The following is a 23,019-nucleotide window of genomic DNA, read 5'->3' as shown; positions in this document are numbered from 1 at the left end:
TTTAAGTTAATATTCGAAAAGATATTAACTTAAAAAATATCTAAAGAATCTTAATAACCAATGCCTAAAATTCCTCAACTTAATTTTGAAATTTTAAATCCAAAAGATATTCAGATTTAAGTTGGTTAGTTGTAAATAACTAAGTATCAACTTAAATAGGAATATTTAATGAAAAATTTAAATTAAGCTTCAGAAAGAATCTAGATGGTTATAATTCTATATTTAATTAAATACAAGAAAATACATATAGTTTAGCTTAGAATATAAAATTCTTTAAACTATGATTTTCTAAATTAATTTCAAAATAAATGAAATTAATTATGTAGCTAATCAATTTTAATTAGGTTAAACTAGTGTAATTAACCTAGTACAGTCATTCAAATCAGGCAAATGGGCCTTCACAATTGGGGTGGTTCATGTGAGGGGGTGCTGGGTTCAGTATGTCGTACCCACTTTTATGGCTCCCAACTCTCACACAAGGCCCAAAAGAGAGGAATTTAACCTTAATAAGAAAAACTGTTATTAATTGAATAGGCCCAAAAACTAAATGGGCCTAAATAAATTCTACCAAGAACTATGATAATTTATTTTAGCAACAACAACCTATATGCATCTATAATAAAATTAAACACATAGGCTCACACAGGCACACTTTGGATGGGTCCTATCATGTTGCTAGGTCATACACAGATGAAAGAAGATTGTAAATATACCTGTTACAAATTATTATCTTGACCAAGGGAGCCATCAGATCATTAGATCTGGCAAAAAGTAACCATGGCTATTTGCAATCAAGTAATAATAGGTTTTGAAAAACTTACACATAAGCTAAAACACATATTCCTGCAACAAGGTTAGTTGGATAGTTGGATGTAGGATTTATTTAATTTTAAATTAAATAATTAATTAAAAATAAATAAATTTTCGAAAATTAAAAAAAATTTGAAAAATTAAAAAAGATTTCGAAATTTAATTAAATATTTAAATTTAAAATTAAACCTACAATTTTTGAAAAATTAGGTTTCAACCAACCTAAATATCATTTCAAAAATTTTGCTAACTACTTTTAAATTTTAAATGTTATTTTATAAATAAAAATTAAATAAAAAATTAGAAAAGATAAATGAATATCTTTTTCAAATTTTAAATGTAATTTAAATAAATAAAATATCAAAATTTAAAAAATTAGCAAAATATCTTATATCATTTAAAAATTACATGATTATAGTTATCTTATTTTAAATTTAAAATAAGATAAGATATAATCAAATTTTAAAATAAGATAGATTTTTTAAGCAAATAGATAGATACTAAGTATATTCAAATTCAAATTACACTAATATCTTGAATTAAATTTAAAAAATATTAAATTAATTCAAAATGATAATTAGAATCGAATTAGGAATAGTAATAGTATAAATATAGAACTACACAAAAAATCGGAAGTTAATTCCATGAAAAAGCATGAAATTGAGTTCGAATCTTCAAAAAATCATAACTAATTCAAATTAAATCGAAATTGAGTTCTGTAAAAAAGTAACTTGCTTAATTTTTTCCATACTATCCAATAAAAATAATTCCAGAAACAGAATCGCAATTATTTTTCACGAAAATTCACAAACATCAATCAATCATCAAATAACACTCAATACAACATGATACCATCCAAAAACAAACAAACAATCGTTTTAAAGTCCAAATTTCTTGCAAGTAAATCAATTACCATGGCTCTGAGGCCAGTTGTTGGAATTATTTTACCAGGATCTTAGATCTACTCACAAGTATGTTTAATAACATCCTAAATAAGAACTTTCTAAAACGATAAATTAAACACATATAAAGTTTAAGAAACCTTACATTGGGTGCAGCAGAATTAAATGACTCCTTCCGTTCAGATCTCTAACCCTTGTATCCTTTCTGTAGCAGAGTATTATCAAGATCTGAACCTGGATCTCTTTCTCTGAATCCTTGATGCTGAATCTCCTTTGCTGACGATCTTTCTTCACGATCTTCCTCACTATGATTGAGGTATTGCTTGCTGTGTGTGGGCACTACTCTAATCACTAAGGTAGGTTCGAAATATGAAGGAAGAAGAGAGAGAGATAGTGGCGGCTAGAGAGAGAGAGGAGGCTCGAGGTTTTTCGATTCGTAAAGTGTGAAGTGTTATTTTCCTGAAGCCTTCACTATCTATTTATAGCATTCCACTAGGGTTAGGTTTGAATTATTTGGCATTAAAATAATGAAAATATCAACTTAAAAAGCCTACAAAGGTGGCCGGCCATGGCTTAGTGGATTGGCCTTGCTTTTTGCAATTTTGTAATTTTAACACCTTTTGTATCTGATTTTCTCAAAAATGCCAATTTCCTAATTCAACCATTTAAATGTTGATTCTAACTATTTAATAATTATAAATAATTATTAAATAATATTGTCATTTATCATATTTATTAATTGAACCATACAAAGTATCATAATTAACAAATATGCCCCTATTAACTCTTTCTTTACAATTTCGCCCTTACTTAGTGAAAATTCCACAAATAGACATAGTCTAATTTGTGAATTATAATTGATTAATCAAAACCAATTACACGAGTCTTACAAACAATATTATCTCAACTAGTGGGGGGACCATGGGTCTATATAACCGAGCTTCCAATAAGTAGATCAAGAATTTAGCACTAAAATTCACTAACTTATTAATTCTTCGTTGAATCCACGCATAGAACTTAGAATTGCACTCTCAGTATATAGAATGCTCTATATGTTCCACCATATAGACACATCATTAGTTATCCATTGTTATAATCCTAATTTGATCAATGATCCTCTATATGAATGATCTACACAGTAAAAGGATTAGATTACCGTAACACCCTACAATGTATTTTATCCTTAAAACACTTGACCCCGTATAAATGATATTTCAGCTTATGTGAAATGAGATCTCCACCATTTATTTTCGTTTGGTCAAGCTCGAAGGAGATCATCCTTTGCTTACTACTCGCCAGATAGAAGCTATAGATTCCATGTTTATGCTAGCGCTCCCACTCAATTGCACTACCGTGTTCCCAAAATGTACGTATCACCCTGACCTAAAAGTAGGCTTAACTAACAAATCAAAGAACACGAATAGCCTTTCAAGATTGAGCCTAATCATAACAGGATTAAGATCATTTGATCTAGGATCAACTTGGCGATATTGACTTGAATAGATTCTACGGTAAGTTTAATTAAATCTAAGTCAAAGTTCAATATCGGTCCCTTCCGATGCATACTCCATGCATCCAACCTGAGCTTTACTTTAACTAATGTTCTGGAAAGAACATAGTATTTCTCCAAATACAAGTAAACTCTTGTTGTAGATTATCATATCAGTAAAACCCTGTGTCTGATAAATCTAGGAAACTTTATTCACATAGTCATGTTTACTTTCCAATGTGATGACGACACAATAAACATGATCAAGTATGTGAAAAGGGTTTAAGATGAATTTATAAATCAAATAGACAAGCAGTTGATAAAGTGAACCAAAACATACACAAATGAATGAAAAATACTTCTGTTTCTTTATTGATGTTGAATAAAATAGATTACATTGAAATGGAGTTTTATTTAGGGCATAAAACCTAGCTAGAAGCAAGCTTCAGAGCCAACTCAACAACTTATCCTCCAAAGCCACAAAACCTCTCAAGACTAGCACCAACGACTAGATCCCACCTGGGGAGTCTCATGTGGATATTGATGACCCTAAGGAGGCTAATCCTCGGGTCACCCAACTCAGTCAAACTTGTTGGGTTTTATGCCCTAAATAAAACTCTATTTCAATGTAATCCAGATTATTCAATATCAATAAAGTAACATAAGTATTTTTCATTCATTTGTGTATGTTTTGGTTCACTTAATCAATTGTTTGTCTATTTTATTTATAAATTCATCCAAACCCCTTTCACATATGTAATATCCAGATTAAAATAGTATTTAATTTTTTTTTTCTCTCCTTGGGATATTAATTGTGTGAGGATAATTATCTTATATATTTGTGTTGTTAGTGAGTTGAGATTGTTGCTTAGATTATTGTACCAATTTTCTAGAGAGAGTTAAAGTTATATTAACTACGAAAGTAAAATATTATGGTATTTTTACAAGGTAGGTAATCATTTAATTAAAGCCCAATATGAAAGTTTATTAGGGTTTTATAAATTATTTAGTGGATTTTAATTAATGGTATAAGTGATATTACATAACATTATTATAGAATTAATGTTAAAAATTCGTAGGTTTGGATAAATTCGCAAGATTAAAAACTGTTTTACTAAAACGATCATATCTGGAGTTCTAGAACTCGGATTGAGGTGATTTCAGTGGCGTTGGAAAGATAATTCAAAGATATATCAATTATGTAGAAATAGATTTATCGTAATTTTAACTTTATTGGGGTCAAAATTAAGATACAAAGTGACGACCTGTTAAGTTTAGTATAGATACCCTAAGTTTTAAAATTCAAATTTAAAACTTATATCTAACAAATAAGATTTTTATTTAATTATTCTATTTAGAGTTAAATTAGTATCAAATTACAGGGGTTATTTTATTATTTTCTTTTATGGGTTTAATTAGATTATAAAACCTAAATCTATCACATTCTTGATACGTAATATGCAGAGCCTCTAACCCTGAGAAAAATAAAACTCAATCTCAATCTCTTTCTTTCAGCCTGAATACAATTCTTAGAGAAGACACTCATAAAATCCTATACCCTACAAGTTATCCATCTCGCTATCTATCAAAGATTTATAATTTTCCTTCTTGTTTCATTCTCTTCGCCAAACAACACTCATGATTTTCATCAACATAACATTGAGATCATCATCACCATTCTAATAATTTGAGATTTCAAGATCTAGCACTGATTAAGAAGAGTCATCAAGAGGTAAGAGAGTTCTTCCACTTATTGTTGTGAACTTTTAGGTTAAACTATGAAATCTCGTTTTTTTTATTTTTTTTTCTGAAAATTATTGTCTTAGTAAAATAGTCATATCTCTCTCAATATTGATCCGTTTCCAGCGATTTTTGTATTGTTAGAAAGCTTATTCGATGATCTAAAATTTTTATGAAGAAACTATTCACCATTTCGGTGATATTCTATGTCGAAAATTATCATCTTTCTGATATTGTTGTAAATCGTTTTTTTCATATTCTCAGAAAAAGTATTTTCACTTAAAATACCATAACTCTCTCAATTCTTGTCCATTTTTAATGATCTATATATGGTTTCAAAGCTTATTCAATTTTCCATAAGTTTCATCAAGAAACATTTCGTGAATTCGGAGTTATACTATGTCGAAAAGTTAGTTTCCTTCTGTATCATGTAATTCGTTTCTTGAATCTTGTTCTTCCAAAACTGTTTTGGTAAAATTGTAATATCTCTTTGAATATAATTCCAATTTCAGAGATTTTGATATCATTGGAAAGGGAATTTAATAACCTAAAACTTTCATGAAGATGTTATCTTCTAGTTCTGAACCTTTCAATGCAAAAAGTTTGTATTTTTGCTAAGTTGTATAATTCGTTACTCTATATTCCTTCTCAGAAATAGTTTCAGTAAAACAATCATAACTCTCTCAGTTTTAATCAATTTTTAATGATTTTTATATCATTGGAAAGATAATGGAATTTTCTATAATTTTTATGAAGACAAATTTTACTGAATTAGTGTAGTTGTTGGTCAAAAATAGTAATCTTTCTGCTGTACTGTAAGAGTACGAATTTTAATATTAGGGCCTTGACCCATGTCTTATTATAGGTAGTAGTGACGAGATAACAACTCTTAAGCTGCGGGATTTGAGGTAAGGAAATTAGATAGTGTTATATGTGTTTATCTGCATAAATTTGGATTCTTTGTGTACTGAAATATGAGTTATGATTTGTTATTATAAGTCTGTATATGGTACTGAGAATGTGTGGTATGGACACGTAAATTGATATATAAATTATGGTTGTTATGACTTGTATGTGTGTATATTGTATGTTGTGTATTGTATGTTGTATGGTGTATGGTGTATTGTTGTATGTTATATGTTGTATGCTAACGTCTCAGGTAAAGTGAGGGACCATGGTGGGGTATGATACGGGATAAGGTCGTTGAATGTAGATATACCCTACCCTACATTTTACTGAGTCGTGTATGAGATTGTTATGGTGAGTATGATACAGTGATATTACTGTTGAATATAGAGATACCCTAACCTATAACAATGGTAGGGCTGCATAGGCCCAGGTTATTATATGGGCAGATTATGCCTAGGATATTGTAGGGCCAGGCTAGGCTCGGGTTATGTAAGTAATGGCTATGATATGCCAATGTTATGATAAGGACATTATTATTTATAGTATTGATATGATTACGTTATGAGTATGATACCGGAGTTATGATCTCTGTATATGTGTACGGTGTGAACAAATAGTATAGACCTATATGATGAAGGTTTTCATATGTACAGTTATTTGGTTATAGTTATAAAAGAGCATGTATGATATTGCTAAAACTTAATAAATACATTAATGGTATGTGTGATATTATATGGTATTGTTTGATAAGCATTTCCTTACTGAGCTTTTAGCTCACCCCCTTACTTTCCCCCTACAGGTATTAGACAGGGAAGTATGTATAGTGAGCAGTGGTCGGTTAAGTACGTATACTGTGAGCGGCTACGGGCGGACAAACGATCTAGAACGCCGGTGGTGCCTTAGTTTTATTTTAAGCAGTTGATAAATCTAACACAGTGGAAATGCATTATTTAAAATTATTTACTTACTGTATCTTGTTTTACAAATGAAGGATCCTTCTCTGTTGCATTTTGATTTTTTTAAAATCCACTGTTGTATTTAAATTATTTTTTTTTATCTTTTCAAATTATGCATGAAAATAGTATTTTTGTAAAATAAGGCAAAATATCGGGGCGTTACAACATACTTGATCATGTTTATTGTGTTGTCAACACAGTGGAAAATAAACATGACTATGTGAATAAAGGATTCCTAGATTTATCAGAACACTGGGTTTTACTGATATGACAATCTACAACAGAGTTTACTTGCATTTGGAGAAATGCTATGTTCTTTCCAGAATATTGGTTAAAGTAAAGCTCAGGTTGGATGCATGGAGTATGCATTGGAATGGACCGATATTGAACTTTGAAATAGATTTATAAAACTTACCGTAATATCTATTCAATTCAATATCACTAAGTTGATCCTAGATCACATGATCGAAATCCTGATATGGTTAGGCTCAATCTCAAGAGTGTTACTCGTGTTCTTTGATTTGTTAATTAAGCCTACTTTTGGGTCAGGGTGATACGTACATTTTGGGAACACGGTAGTGCAATTGAGTGGGAGCGCTATCATAAACATGGAATCTATAGCTTCTATCTGGCGAATAGTAAGCAAAGGATGATCTCCTTCGAGCTTGACCAAACGAACATAAATGGTGGAGAACTCATTTCACATAAGCTGAAATATCATTTATACGGGGTCAAGTGTTTTAAGGATAAAATACATTGTAGGGTGTAACGGTAATCTAATCCCTTTACAGTGTAGATCATTCATATAGAGGATCATTGATCGCATTAGGATTATAACAATGGATAACTAATGATGTGTCTATATGGTGGAACATATAGAGCATTCTATATAACTGAGAGTGCAATTCTAAGTTCTATGCGTGGATTCAACGAAGAATTAATAAGTCAGTGAATTTAATTAGTAAATTCTTGATCTGCTTATTGGAAGCTCAGATATATAGACCCATGGTCCCCCCACTAGTTGAGACAATATTACTTGTAAGATTCATTTAATTGATTTTAATTAATCAATTATGATTCTCAAGTTATGACTATGTCTATTTGAGAATTTATCACTTATTAAGGGCAAAACAGTAAATAGAGAATTTGAAGGGTATATTTATTAATTGGGAAACTTTAATTAGTTTTATTATTAATAAATAAATGACAATATATTATTTGATAATTAATTTTAATTATTAAATAATTAGATTTGACATTTATGTGGTTGAACAAAGGAATTGACAATTTTTGACAAAATAGGAAACTAGCAATGTAGGAAAAGGAAAGTTGGAAAAGTGGCAAGCCTTGTTTCCACAATGCCTAGGCGGGCCACTTTGCTTCCCTTTTCCCATTGATTTTTCAATTTTTAAATGTCAATTAATTCAACCATAACCCTAGGTGGTATTCTATAAATAGAAGGTAAAGGCTTCAGTTTTTGCACACACAAGATTCTGACAAAATTTTCTCACACAAAAACTCTCTCTAAGCCGCCACCCTCTCTCTCTCTACCTTCTCTGTTTCGAAATCTATGAGTGATAGAGTAGTGCCCACACACATCAAGTAATACCTCAATCATAGTGTGGAAGGCTGTGTAGAATTCAGAGACAACAAAGAAGGACTATCGGGCTCAGATCTTGATTATACTCTGCGACAGAAAGGAATCAAGGGTTAGAGATCTGAGTGGGAGGAGACATATATTCCGCTGCACCCAATGTAAGATTTCTCTTACTTTTATGTGTTTAATTTTCCATCGTTTTAGAAGTTCATATTTAGATTGTTAATTCAACATACTTGTGAGTAGATCTAAGATCCTGGTAAAATAATTCCAACAACTGGCACCAGAGCCATGGTAATTGATTTGCTTGCAAGAAATTTGGACTTAAAACGATTTGTTTGTGTTTTGGATGGTATCATGTTGCTTTGTGTGTCATATTGATGTTTGATTGTTGTTTGTGAATTCTGGGAAAAATAGTTACTTTTCTGTCTCTGTAATTATTTTTGTTGGATAGTTTGGAAAATTCTAAGCAATTTGCTTTTTTACAGAACTCGATTTCGATTTAATTTGAATTAGTTATGAATTTTTGAAAATTGGAAAAATCGGGATGATGAACACCTTCACACGCGCGCGGAATGGCTGCATGCAACCTCCCTACGCCGTGTGAGCTCGGCCAACACCCCTAAAACGCGCGCGGATGGGTATGCCTGGCATACCATCCGTACTGTTCATCAATTTTTTCATTTTTTTTTTCTATTTTTCATGCTATTTCATGGAATTAACTTCCGATTTTTTGTGTAGTTTTGTATATTGATTTTTGTTTTTCAAATTTAAAATCTAATTATCAGAAATAAATTAATTTGATTTTTCAAAATTAATTTTAGATATTAGTGTAATTTGATTTTGAAAATAGGAAAAAATCAAGTTTTACTTACCTGTTTTCTTATTTCCTTTAAAGTTTAATTATTTTATTTTTTTTTAAGGTGAGATATTAATTTTTTTTGGTAACTTGACCTTAATTAGAATAAGAGTCAAAATAATCATGATATTTTAAAAGAGGAAATAAGATATTTTTGTTAACTTTTAAATTTTGTTATTCTTACTTAAATTAAATTGTAAAATAAGAAAAAAGGTATGTATTTACCATTTTCTAATTTATTATTTAATTTATTAAATAACATGAAATTTAAAAGGATTGTTAGCAATTTTTTTGAAATGATATTTAGGTTACTTAAAACCTAATTTTTCAAAATTGTAGGTTTAATTTTTTAAATATTTTTTAAAACCGAAATTTTTTATTTTCGAAATATATATTTAAAAATTAAATAAATCCTACATCCAACTATCCAAATCTAACTTGTTGCAGGAGTATGTGTTTTAGATTGTTTGTAATTTTTTTAAAACCTATTATTGCTTGATCTAAATTGCCATGGTTAACTTGTTGACAGATCCAATGATCTGATTTTAACCCATGGTTCAATTGTCAATAGGTCAAGTAAATAATTTGTAACAGGTAATTTTTACATTCTTCTTTCATCTGTGTATGACCTAGTAACATGATAGGATCCATCCAAATTTGTGTGCTTCTGTGAGCCTATATGTTTAATTTCTGCTATAGATACATATAGGTTGTTGTTGCTAAATAAAATGTCATAACTTGATAGATTTTATTTAGGCTCATTTAGTAGTGAGCCTATTCAATTAATAACAGTTGTTCATTTTAAGGTTAAATTCCTCTCTTTTGGGCCTTGTGTGAGAGTTGGGAGCCATAGAAGTGGGTACGACATACTGAACTCAGCCCCCCCTCACATGAACAACCCCAATTGTGAAGGCCCATTTGCCTGATTTGGATAACTGTGCTAGGTTAATTATACTAGTTTGACCTAATAAAATTGATTAGTAACATAATTAATTTCATTCTTCCTTGAAATTAATTTAAGAAAAAGCATAGTTTGATGAATTTTATTCTAGAAAACTATATGTATTTTTCTTGTGTTTAATTAAATATAGAATTATAATCATGTAAATTCTTTCTGAGTCTTAATTTTATAATTTCATTAAATATTCCTATTTAAGTTGAGATTTAGTTAAATCTAACAAATCAACTTAGAATTGAATATCTTTTGAATTTCCTATTATAAATTAAGTTGAGAAATTTTAGGAATTGGTTATTAAGATTCTTTGGATATTTTTTTAAGTTGATATTTTATAAATATGGGAACTTAAAATGGAATATCTTCTAAATTAAGTAGTTACTACTTAATTGTTAATATTTAATTAAGTCATTGATTGAAGAATATTTAAGTTGGATATTTAGATTTTTCTAAACAACTTAAATAAGATATTTTTTAAATTTATTCCATTTTTTGAAATTTAATTAAAGTTTCACTTTAATTTGTAATGTTTCATTATCGAGATATGGAATATAAATGATTAAACAGAATACATATTTTAAATAACGAGCTTTAATCAAGAGAAATTCGATCTCCATTGTTTGTTTTACATAGCTATTGTTTTAGTGAGTAATTCTCCCTAATGGAGGAACGTTCATTAGCAAGTTAGCACCGTTTAATCTCGAAAGATAAGTATTCTTATAAGTTTTTTATATAGTTTATGACCACCCTAATAGTGGCGACTGTATAAGACTTACAAGAGTATGAAACAATGGTAGAAGCTCATGAGATAGAATTGCCTTGACTCTCGCCTAAACGGGACAACGCTGAATTCCAATCTTGATCGAATAAAAGGTTGCTAGAATGTTTGACATTTTAGATGAATTGACAACTCTATTCAATGGATGATGCTTTGACTCTCGCCTAAACGGGACACTGTATCAGTTCGTTGGAAACCTTGGAAAATAAACTATGTTAGATTTAGTATTTTTATAACATATGTGATTATTTGTTATTTTCTGAACTTGTGTATGAATTTATAGAACCAAAACCTTACTTCTGTTTATTGATATGTTGTAGTGCCAATATGAATAACCCTCACCTCGATCCACTCCTAGTTAGTATCTTTGTAAAAGAACTCAATAGTGTGAAAATGCATCCTGGTAGTTGCATTAACTCGCACCTATTGTTGATGAATCTGAAATTCCAAAAGGCAAATCTACTAGGAATTGATTTATCAAAGGAACAATGGGTACGACTCATCCTTAATAGTCTTCCTCAGGATTATGATAGTTTTGTTCTGTATTACTTGTTGAACAATCCTCACTCCTCTGACATGGACAAACTCGAGAATGAGTTGAGGGCCCATGAGCCGAATCTGATTGCAACGGGACCTCCTGGTATTGCAAACTTTAATCAGAGGAAGAAGATTAAGCATGAGGGCTCTAACAAAGCTGCTTCTTCAAGTACAATTATCAGACATCATGTTCTATGTGCGAATTGTAATAGAAAGGGACATAAAGAAGAACAATGGCCCAGGCTTCTAGACAATTCAAACGAAGGTGATGCTTTTGTCTTTGAATCATGTGTTTTAGAGAATGACAAATCCACCTGGATTGTTGATTCTGGATCTACTAACCATGTATGTTCTTCATTGCAGCTGCTTGAAACTTGGGAGAATCTTCACCCAGATGAGTTAAAGCTTAAAGTTGGAAATGGCGAGTTGGTATTAGTTAAAGCTAGAGGAACAGCCCGAATCAAGTTTCATACAAAGAAGTTTTTTACTTTTAGAGAATGTTTTATATTTTCCAACCTTTAGTAGAAACTTGATTAGTGTTTCATGTTCACAAACACAATTTTATATATTGAATTTTTCGAGTTCAAATTGTTCAATTTCTCGTAATGGATTTCATATATGTGTTGCTAACATGGAACAAGGGCTTTATGTTTTAAGACCTGATACTCAAATCTCACTAAATAATGAACTTTTCAATGTAGCTAAACCTAGAAGCCTTAAGAGAAAAGAGATTGATAATGATGATCAAACTTATCTATGGCATTTACGTTTAGGTCATATAGGCTTTGATAGACTCAATAGGCTAATCAAAGACGATCCATTGAAAAATGTCGTCTTAGGAGAACTGCCAGTATGCGAGTCTTGCCTAGAAGGAAAAATGACCAAACGTTCTTTCTCTGCCAAGGGAGAGCGTGCCAAACAACCCCTAGGGTTAGTGCATTCAGATGTTTGCGGACCTCTGAATGTAAAAGCCCGAGGTGGTTATGAGTATTTCATTGACGACTTCTCTAGATACAGTTTTCTTTACCTAATGCAAAAGAAATCTGAAACGTTTGAAAAGTTTCAGGAATTTCATGCTTTGGCTCAAAACCAATTAGGTAAAACATTAAAGATCTTGCGAACTGATAGGGGTGGAGAATATATGGATATACAGTTCAAAGATCATTTAACTGAACTTGGAATTGAATCCCAATATACTGCCCCAAGCATTCCACAGCAAAATGGAGTTGCAGAAAGAAGAAATCGCACTCTCTTGGAAATGGTTAGGTCTATACTGAGTTATTCAACTCTGTCTACGTCCTTCTGGGGATATGCTATTCAAATGGCAAACGACATTTTAAATGTTGTACCATCTAAAGCAGTCCCTAAGACACCCGTCGAACTATGGAATGGTCGTACACCTAGTTTACTCCATTATAGGATTTGGGGGTGCCCTGCTCACGTCTTGAGAAAGAAAGAAGGCAAACTGGAATCGCGAACTGAAGTTTGCATGTTTGTCGGAAATTCTAAAGAGACTAGGGGTGGACTATTTCATAGTCACAAGGATAACAAAGTATTTGTTTCTACAAATGCTACTTTCCTTGAAGATAACTATATGAAAGACAACAAACCGAAAAGTGAAATTGTATTAGAGGAAATGCTTACAGATACAGTTCCTTCAAATGTTCCATCCTCTTCTACTCAAGAAGAGGACCATCCACTCCCTCAGTTGTAGCAACTGAGAAAACTACTACCAAAGCTCCTGTTCAGAAGGTCACCGCTCCTCATCGTAGTGGGAGGGTTTCTACAAAACCTTCTCGTTATGGCTTGGATGGTGAAATCAATATGGTCGTTGGTGACGGTATTGATGACGACCCATTAACCTATAAACAGGCAATGGCAAGTCTGTTGGGTTTTATGCCCTAAATAAAACTCATTTCATATAATCAGATTTACTTATTAATAAAGATCAGAAATAACATTTTATGTTGCATGGTTCACATGATTTATTTCATAATTATATGTATATAATGTATGAATTCTTTTTAAGTCCAGAACATATGAGTTTGTTAAAGATTATAGTGTTGTCAGCACAGTGGAATATAATCTTTATTATATGTTCAAAAGTTTATTCCCTGATTTGTCAGAACACTGGATTTAGATTGACATGGTATAATCAGCGATAGGTATTCTTACACCTTGGAAAAGTGTTATGTCCTTTCCAGGACATTGGCAAAGTTTACCAGTATCGGATGTATGGAGTATACATCGGAAGGGAGATATTGAACTTTGATTAGATATATTAAAATTTATCGTAAAATCTATTCAATTCAATATCACATGTTGATCCTAGATCAAATGATCTTAATCCTGATATGGTTAGGTTCAATCTCAAGAGTGTTATCCGTGTTCTTTGATTTGTTAGTTAAGCCTACTTTTAGGTCAGGGTGATACATACATTTTGGGAACACGGTAGTGTAATTGAGTGGGTGCGCTAACATAAATATGGAATCTATAGCTTCTATCTGGCAAATAGAAGTAAAGGATGATTTCCTTCGAGCTTAACCAAACGAAGATAAATGGTGGAGATCTCATTTCACTTAGCTGAAATATCATTTATACAGGGTTAAGTGTTTTAAGGATAAAATACATTGAAGGTGTAGCGGTAACAGTAGGGCCTTTTCAGTGTAAATCATCTATATAGAGGATCATTGATCACATTAGGGTTATAACAATGGATAACTAATCACGTGTCTATATCGTGGAACATATAGAGCGTTCTATATGACTGAGAGTGCAATTCCAAGTTCTAAGTGTGGATTCAATGAGGAATTAATAAGTTAGGGAATTTACTTGGTAGATTCGGTTCAACTTATTGGAAGCTCGGTTATATAGACCCATGGTCCCCATACTAGTTGAGACCATACTGCTTGTAAGACTCAGTTAATTGGTTTTAATTAATCAATTGTAATTCTAAAAGTTAGACTATGTCTAATTTGTGAATTCTCACAGTTTAAGGATGAAAGTGTAAATAAAAGGGTTTCTAGGTTTAATTATTAATTAAGAGACTTTGTATGTCTAGTTAATAATTATTTTAAATGACAATATTATTTAATAATCTATTTTAGTTATTAAATAATTAGTTTTGGCATTTAAATGATTAGAATTGGAAAAATGGCATTTTTGGAGAAATAAAAATAAAATTGAGGAAACTGCAAAATCCAAGTGAGGTCCATTTCACCCTATGGCCGACCACCTCTTTGTGTGTTTCCCAATTATTATTTTCAATTTTAATTGCCATGTAATTGCGAATCAAAGCCTAGCAATAATAGGAAAGTGGTGGATCACACTAAATAAGGCAGTTAATCAATTACACAGTAAAAGAGGAAACTTTTATTTGGAAAGTTGTGCTCTCCCTTTTCCCTATATAAAGCAACCCTTGTTCTCTTCTCTTGTAAGCTTAAGACCACGAAATTAAGAGAGAAAAAGAGAGAAAATTTCAAAATCCTTGTGAGATGAGTAGTGCCCACACACATCAAGTGGTACCTCAATCATAGTATGTAAGACTATGGAAATTCTGCATCAAAGAAGGAGAAAAGAAGATCCAGGTTCAGATCTTGGTGATGCTCTGCTACAGAAAGGAATCAAGGGCTAGAGATCTGAACGGAAGGAGTCATATTATTCCGCTGCACCCACTGTAAGGTTTTCTAAACTTTATATGTGTTTATTTTCATTGTTTTAGAATTCATATTAGGTTGTTAATCCAACATACATGATAGTAAATAGATCCTGGTAAAAATAATTCAACAAAGTCCGCAACGGAAGCGATGGTCAGCCGGCATGGATTCAGAAATGGATTCCATGAAAAAGAACAAAGTCTGGGAATATGTAGATCCACCTGATGATTATCGTCCAATTGGATGCAAATGGGTCTACAAGAAGAAAAGAGGCGCTGGAGGCGAAGTCGAAACTTTCAAAGCTAGACTGGTCGCCAAGGGTTATACCCAAAGAGAAGGTGTGGACTATGAGGAAACTTTTAGTCCGGTTGCCATGCTCAAATCCATCTGAATTCTTCTCTCCATTGCTGCAACTTTCGATTATGAAATTTGGCAAATGGATGTCAAGACAACCTTTCTTAATGGGCTTCTTGAAGAAACCATCTATATGGAGCAACCAGAAGGTTATGTTCTTCCTGGGCAGGAAAATAAAGTTTGCAAATTAAATAGGTCCATTTATGTACTTAAGCAAGCTTCTCGCTCATGGAATAAAAGGTTTGATGAGATCATTAAAACCTACGGCTTTCATGAGAATGAAGATGAACCTTGTGTTTACCAACTCAAGGAAGATCAAGTAGTAGTATTCCTGGTCCTTTATGTTGATGACATTTTGATCATTGGCAACAATGTCAAGAAAATGACTCACATCAAGGAATGGCTTGACACTCAATTTGACATGAAAGACTTGGGTGAGGCAGCCTATGTTCTCGGTATTCAGATTATCAGAAACCGGAAGAACAGATCCCTTGCTCTCTCTCAAACAACTTACATTGACAAAGTTCTAGAGAGATTCTCCATGACTAATACCAATGGGACAAATATGCCTTCTAGATATGGTATCCTTCTATCTAAGGAACAGCGTCCTACTGATCCTCAAGAGATAGAAGACATGGAAAAAGTTCCTTATGCTTCTGCAGTTGGAAGTCTAATGTATGCTATGCTATGCACTAGACCTGACATCTGCTATGCAGTTGGAATCGTGAGCAGGTATCAGTCAAATCCAGGACAGGAACATTGGAATGCTGTTAAGTATATTTTGAAATACTTAAAGAGTACAAGAGATTATGTATTAGTCTACAAGGGTGGTGCTCTGAATCCCATAGGCTATACAGACTCAGATTTCCAGGCATGTCTTGAAGACAGGAAATCTACATCTGGGATGGTGTTTACTCTTGGGGGTGAACAGTGGTTTGGAGAAGTGCTAAACAAACTGCGATTTTGGATTCTACCATGGAGGCAGAATACATAGCTGCGGCTGAAGCAGCTAAAGAGGTTGTCTGGCTTAGAAAGTTCTTCACCAGTCTTGGTGTAGTTCCTGGAATGGAAAAGCCTCCGGTCCTGCTTTGTGATAACAATGGAGCTATAGCCAACAGTAAGGAACCTCAGAGCCACAAGAGAAGTAAGCATATAAAAAGAAAATATCATATTATCAGAGAACATGTCGCAAGAGGGGATGTACTGGTGGAGAAAGTGGACACGCAGGACAACTTAGCTGATCCATTCACCAAAGTCTTGGCAGTGACTGCATTCGAAAAGCACCGTCAGAATTTAGGGTTAATTGAAATGTACTGATTAGTATTATATTAGTGCAAGTGGGAGTTTGTTGGGTTTTATGCCCTAAATAAAATTCTATTTCAATGTAATCCAGATTATTCAATATCAATAAAGTAACTGAAGTATTTTTCATTCATTTGTGTATGTTTTGGTTCACTTAATCAATTGTTTGTCTATTTGATTTATAAATTCATCCAAACCTTTCACATACTTGATCATGTTTATTGTGTTGTCAACACAGTGGAAAATAAACATGACTATGTGAATAAAGGATTCCTAGATTTATCAGAACACTGGGTTTTACTGATATGACAATCTATAGCAGAGTTTACTTGCATTTGGAGAAATGCTATGTTCTTTCCAGAACATTGGTTAAAGTAAAGCTCAGGTTGGATGCATGGAGTATGCATTGGAATGGACCGATATTGAACTTTGAAATAGATTTATAAAACTTACCGTAATATCTATTCAATTCAATATCACTAAGTTGATCCTAGATCACATGATCGAAATCCTGATATGGTTAGGCTCAATCTCAAGAGTGTTACTCGTGTTCTTTGATTTGTTAGTTAAGCCTACTTTTGGGTCAGGGTGATACGTACATTTTGGGAACACGGTAGTGCAATTGAGTGGGAGCGCTAACATAAATATGGAATCTATAGCTTCTATCTGGCGAATAGTAAGCAAAAGATGATTTCCTTCGAGCTTAACCAAACGAGATAAATGATGGAGTACTCATTTCACTTAGCTGAAATATCATTTATACAGGGTTAAGTGTTTTAAGGATAAAATACATTGTAGGGTGTTACGGTAATTAAGTCCCTTTACAATGTAAATCATCCATATAGAGGATCATTGATCACATTAGGATTATAACAATGGATAACTAATGATGTGTCTGTTGGGAATTATTTTACCAGGATCTTAGATCTACTCACAAGTATGTTTATTAACATCCTAAATATGAACTTTCTAAAACGATAAAATAAACACATATAAAGTTAAGAAAACCTTACATTGATGCAGCGGAATAAATGTCTCCTTCCACTCAGATCTCTAACGCTTGATTCCTTTCTGTAGCAGAGTATAATCAAGATCTGAGCCCGAATCTCCTTCTTCTTCAAGCTTTGATCCTTCACAGTCTTCCAATCTATGATTGAGTTACTGCTTGCTGTGTGTGGGCACTTACTCTTTCACTAGGGTCACGAAAAAGATGAAGGAAAAGAGGGAGATAGGTTTCGGCCAAGGTAGAGAGTGAGGAAGGCTCAGTTTTCTGAAGAGAGAAATTTCTGTCAGAAAGGCTTATTGAAAACTTGTATTTTGACTGAGCCATCACTTTCTATTTATAGGCAACTTACTAGGTTTAAGTTTAGAATTATTTGGCATTAAAATAATGAAAATAATAATTTGAAAAAGCCTTATAAGTGGCCGGCCATAGGTGTTGTAATGGGCCCCACTTAATTTTGTAATTTTATCAAATTTTATCTCTATTTTCTCAAAAATGCCAATTTTCCAATTCTAACCTTTTAAATGCCAAAACTAATTATTTAATAATTAAAATACATTATTAAATAATATTGTCATTTAATTTAATTATTAATTAGACATATAAAGTCTATTAATAAATAAATAAACCTAGAAAACTCTTTTCCTTACAATTTCACCTGCTTTGAAAATTCATAAAATCAGACATAGTCTAACTTTAGAATTATAATTGATCAATCACGAATCAATTAATGAGTCTTACAAGCAGAATGTTCTCAACTAGAATGGGGACCATGGATCTATATGCTGAGCTTCCAATAAGTGAACCAAATTTACCAAGTAAATTCCTACTTATTAATTCTTCGTTGAATCCACTCTTAGAACTTAGAATTGCACTCTCAGACTTATATAGAGCATATTGTATGTTTCACGATACCAATATACTATCTCATTTAACCATTGTTATAATCTTATTGTGATTTAAAGATCCTCTATATAGATGATTTACATCGAGATGGGATTTCTTTACCGTTCTCACCCCTCAATGTATTTTGCCCCTTAAAACACTTAGCTACCTGTAAATGGTGTTTAGTGATCTAATAATTAGTCAGTTAAACAAGAGCTCATCCATTTACTTCTATTTGCTAAGCTCAAAGGGAATCATCACTTAACTTCTATACACCAGTAGAAGCTATAGATTCCATATTTATGTTCAGCACTCCCACTCAATCATACTATCATGTTCCCAAAATATACGTATCACCCTGACCCAAAAGTAGGCTTAACTAATAAATAAAAGAACATGAATAGCACTCCTGAGTTGAGCCCAAGCATATCAGGATTTAGATTCTTTTCAATCTTAAGATCAACTACTGATATTGACTTGGAAAGATATGTATAACGGTAAGTTTGTAATATCTTAACTTAGTTGCAATATCGGTCCAGTCCAATGTATACTCCATACATTCAAAACTAGTATACTTTACTAATGTCCTGGAAAGAACATAACACTTACTCCAAGTGTAAGTACACATCATCGCTGATTATCACATTAGTGTAAATCCAATAACACTGATGAAACAGGGACCAAAACTTTTGATTCATATGATCACAATCACATTCCACTGTGTTGACGATACTGTAATTGTGAATAAACATATGATCTGGATTTAACTAATTTTGTGTGTATGAATGTAATAAACATATTAAACATATTAAACCATTAGCATGTAAAATTCATGCAAACATCAATCACTTCATATTTCTTATATTGATAACTAATCAGATTGTAAAGAGTTTTATTTAGGGCATAAAACCTAACAGTGTCTATATGGTGGAACATATAGAGCATTCTATATACTGAGAGTGCAATTCTAAGTTCTATGCGTTGATTCAACGAAGAATTAATAAGTCAGTGAATTTAATTAGTAAATTCTTGATTTGCTTATTGCAAGCTCGGATATATAGACCCATGGTCCCCCCACTAGTTGAGACAATATTACTTGTAAGACTCATTTAATTGATTTTAATTAATCAATTATAATTCTCAAGTTATGACTATGTCTATTTGAGAATTTATCACTTATTAAGGGCAAAACAGTAAATAGAGAATTTGAAGGGTATATTTATTAATTGGGAAACTTTAATTAGTTTTATTATTAATAAATAAATGACAATATATTATTTGATAATTAATTTTAATTATTAAATAATTAGATTTGACATTTACGTGGTTGAACAAAGGAATTGGCAGTTTTTGACAAAATAGGAAACTAGCAATGTAGGAAAAGGAAAGTTGGAAAAGTGGCAAGCCTTGTTTCCACAATGCGTAGGCTGGCCACTTTGCTTCCCTTTTCCCATTGATTTTTCAATTTTTAAATGTCAATTAATTCAACCATAACCCTAGGTGGTCTTCTATAAATAAAAGGTAAAGGCTTCAGTTTTTGCACACACAAGATTCTGACAGAATTTTCTCACACAAAACTCTCTCTAAGCCGCCACCCTCTCTCTCTCTCTCTACCTTCTCTGTTTCGAAATCTATGAGTGATAGAGTAGTACCCACACACATCAAGTAATACCTCAATCATAGTGTGGAAGGCTGTGTAGAATTCAGAGACAACAAAGAAGGACTATCGGGCTCAGATCTTGATTATACTCTGCGACAGAAAGGAATCAAGGGGTAGAGATCTGAGTGGGAGGAGACATATATTCCGCTGCACCCAATGTAAGATTTCTCTTACTTTTATGTGTTTAATTTTCCATCGTTTTATAAGTTCATATTTAGGTTGTTAATTCAACATACTTAGGAGTAGATCTAAGATCCTGGTAAAATGGTTCCAACAAAACTGTGGTTGACTTGCAACAACAGCTGCAAGTAGGGATGGCAAAACGGGTTTCGGCACGATACACGAACACGAACACGACACGAATTTTACGGGTTAGGGTCGGGAAAATTAGATGCGGGTCGAAAACGGGTCGACACGACTTGACACGAAATAAAAACGGGTCAAACACGACACAACCCGCTTAACACGAATGTGACACGTTTGACACGATTTTTTTATATATAATAAAATAAAAAATTAATAATAATAATAATATAATTATATAAAAATATATATTTAGTGATTAAATGTTAAGTTAAAAAAAATTTAATTTAATTTTCTTTAACATGAAATTAAAAATATTTTAATTTTTTTAATTTTTATTATACATAGAACAAACTATATATACATAAATGTATATAAGTTTTTTAATGGAGCTTAAATTTATTAATTTTCTCTACAATTTTAGCTTTAATAATAGCAAAACGGGTCATAGTGGGTCGACACGAACACGACACGATTTTTTATGGGTCGGGTTAGGGTTGAGATAATTAGACACGAGTCAAAAAACGGGTCGATACGCTTGACACGAAATATAAAGCGGGTCACATAAAATATGACACAAACACGACACGATGACACGTTTTGCCACCACTAGCTGCAAGACTCTCTCGATAAGCAACATGAACAGTTTCAACACTGGTTCATGAAAAACTAGAGGAAAATTGAAAGCCAACACGTTGATCAGGAACAATGGAGAGCTAACCGGTCTCAACAGATTAGAGAAGCTTATCGCTCTAATCGTGGAACTACCTCTTGCATGGGTTTTTTTGAGTTGGTGATAAAGACTCCCCGTCGACCAATTGGTCATGTGGGAACTAGTGCTCAAGGTGAAACCCTTGACACTTGGAACACCACTATTACACTTGGTAACCGAGCAAGTACTAAGCAAACACCAGGTGTGGAGACCTCTAAGAGGGAAAGTGCCTTTGAACAAGAGCCCGAGAGGGTTCAAGCTCGTGGGCGCCAACCAATGGGCCCTCCACCGGATGTTGAATGACCTCGCTATAATGAGAGAACCAACATGACTCTTCCACTAAGTCCTTCTCATTGTTCTCATGAAATTAGGCCTCGAGACCCTAAACTGAAGGAAGTAGTAGGAGACACTACTTCGAAACTAAAGGCTACGAGATCCAACGAGTAAGGACCAATGAACCACTTCATACTCAGAAGTTCTTCTGAGATGAAAGTGGTGAATTGTGTTGTTACTTTGCTCGTGGCCTGGATGGCCAACAATACGAATACTTCTCTCGAGTACATGGAGAGGAATTAAACCTGAGCAACGAGTTCTCTTTGCACTTATGATCCCACTAGGGACTATATTGAGGGAAGTAGCCACTATAATGCTCTGAATGAACACTCTCACAACAGGTCATCCCGAGACGATCCAGAGTTCATTTCAGAGGCCTCATTAGAGCTGCCTTCATGACCCTGCAGTTAGGAGACAAAGATAAGACCTAGGTCGACCGAAGTACAAAATCGACCTGGAAGACCAAGAGACGTGCGTGACCTCTTAACCAAGAAGATAATGGTGGAAGCATGAACTTTTAGAGAAGACCTTACTTGGGTTATAGAAGCTCCGACTAGGATGCAGACCACCACCCATGGGGTCAACCAGATAGAATTTGACATGTTGGCAGCATTAGTGAACGATCAAAGATCTTCCCATTCCTTCGACGTTCAAGAACCCTTCATGGAATCAATACATTGGGCTGGAAGATCCACTATCTCACATCCACTTCTTCAAAGTACAAACCGATCTGCAAGGTATGAGAGACAACATCAGGTGCATAATGTTCCCTGCCACACTAACAGGCCTAGCTCAACGGTGGTACCTTAAGCTCTTTCATGGGTCAATCGAATCATGGAAAGATCTAGTGGATGTTTTTGGCAACTAGTTCACTCTTTCTCGACCATGCTAGATCGAGCCCAATTGTTTGGTGGATGTTAAGCAATAGGAAGACGAGATCCTTAATGACTACATTCAACGGTTCTTAGAGGCAGCTGCTAAGACCAAAAGTCTTAGTGAGGTGATAACTCTATGAAAATAGAGTTATTTATATTTTTTCGGGCATTAAATTAGCTTTGTTCTCAAGTATTTTTAATTTATTTTAGTGACTTTTATTTGGTTTTATTTAGTTTGCATAAATATTCATTTTAGTATTTTGAAATTAGTTTTAATTAATTTTCTTAATTTTTATTTGTTTATTTAGTCTCCCAATTAATTAAATACAATTGTTTGTGGTGTATTAAAATTTTAAATGCAAACTTTGCATTTAGTATTATGGGCCCATCTATTTAAAAAGAGA

This window comes from Cannabis sativa, unplaced genomic scaffold (assembly GCF_029168945.1).
Source record: "Cannabis sativa cultivar Pink pepper isolate KNU-18-1 unplaced genomic scaffold, ASM2916894v1 Contig1, whole genome shotgun sequence".
In the NCBI taxonomy this organism is placed as follows: domain Eukaryota; kingdom Viridiplantae; phylum Streptophyta; class Magnoliopsida; order Rosales; family Cannabaceae; genus Cannabis; species Cannabis sativa.
The sequence above is the reverse complement of the archived record's forward strand: the minus strand, read 5'-3'. Positions refer to the sequence as shown.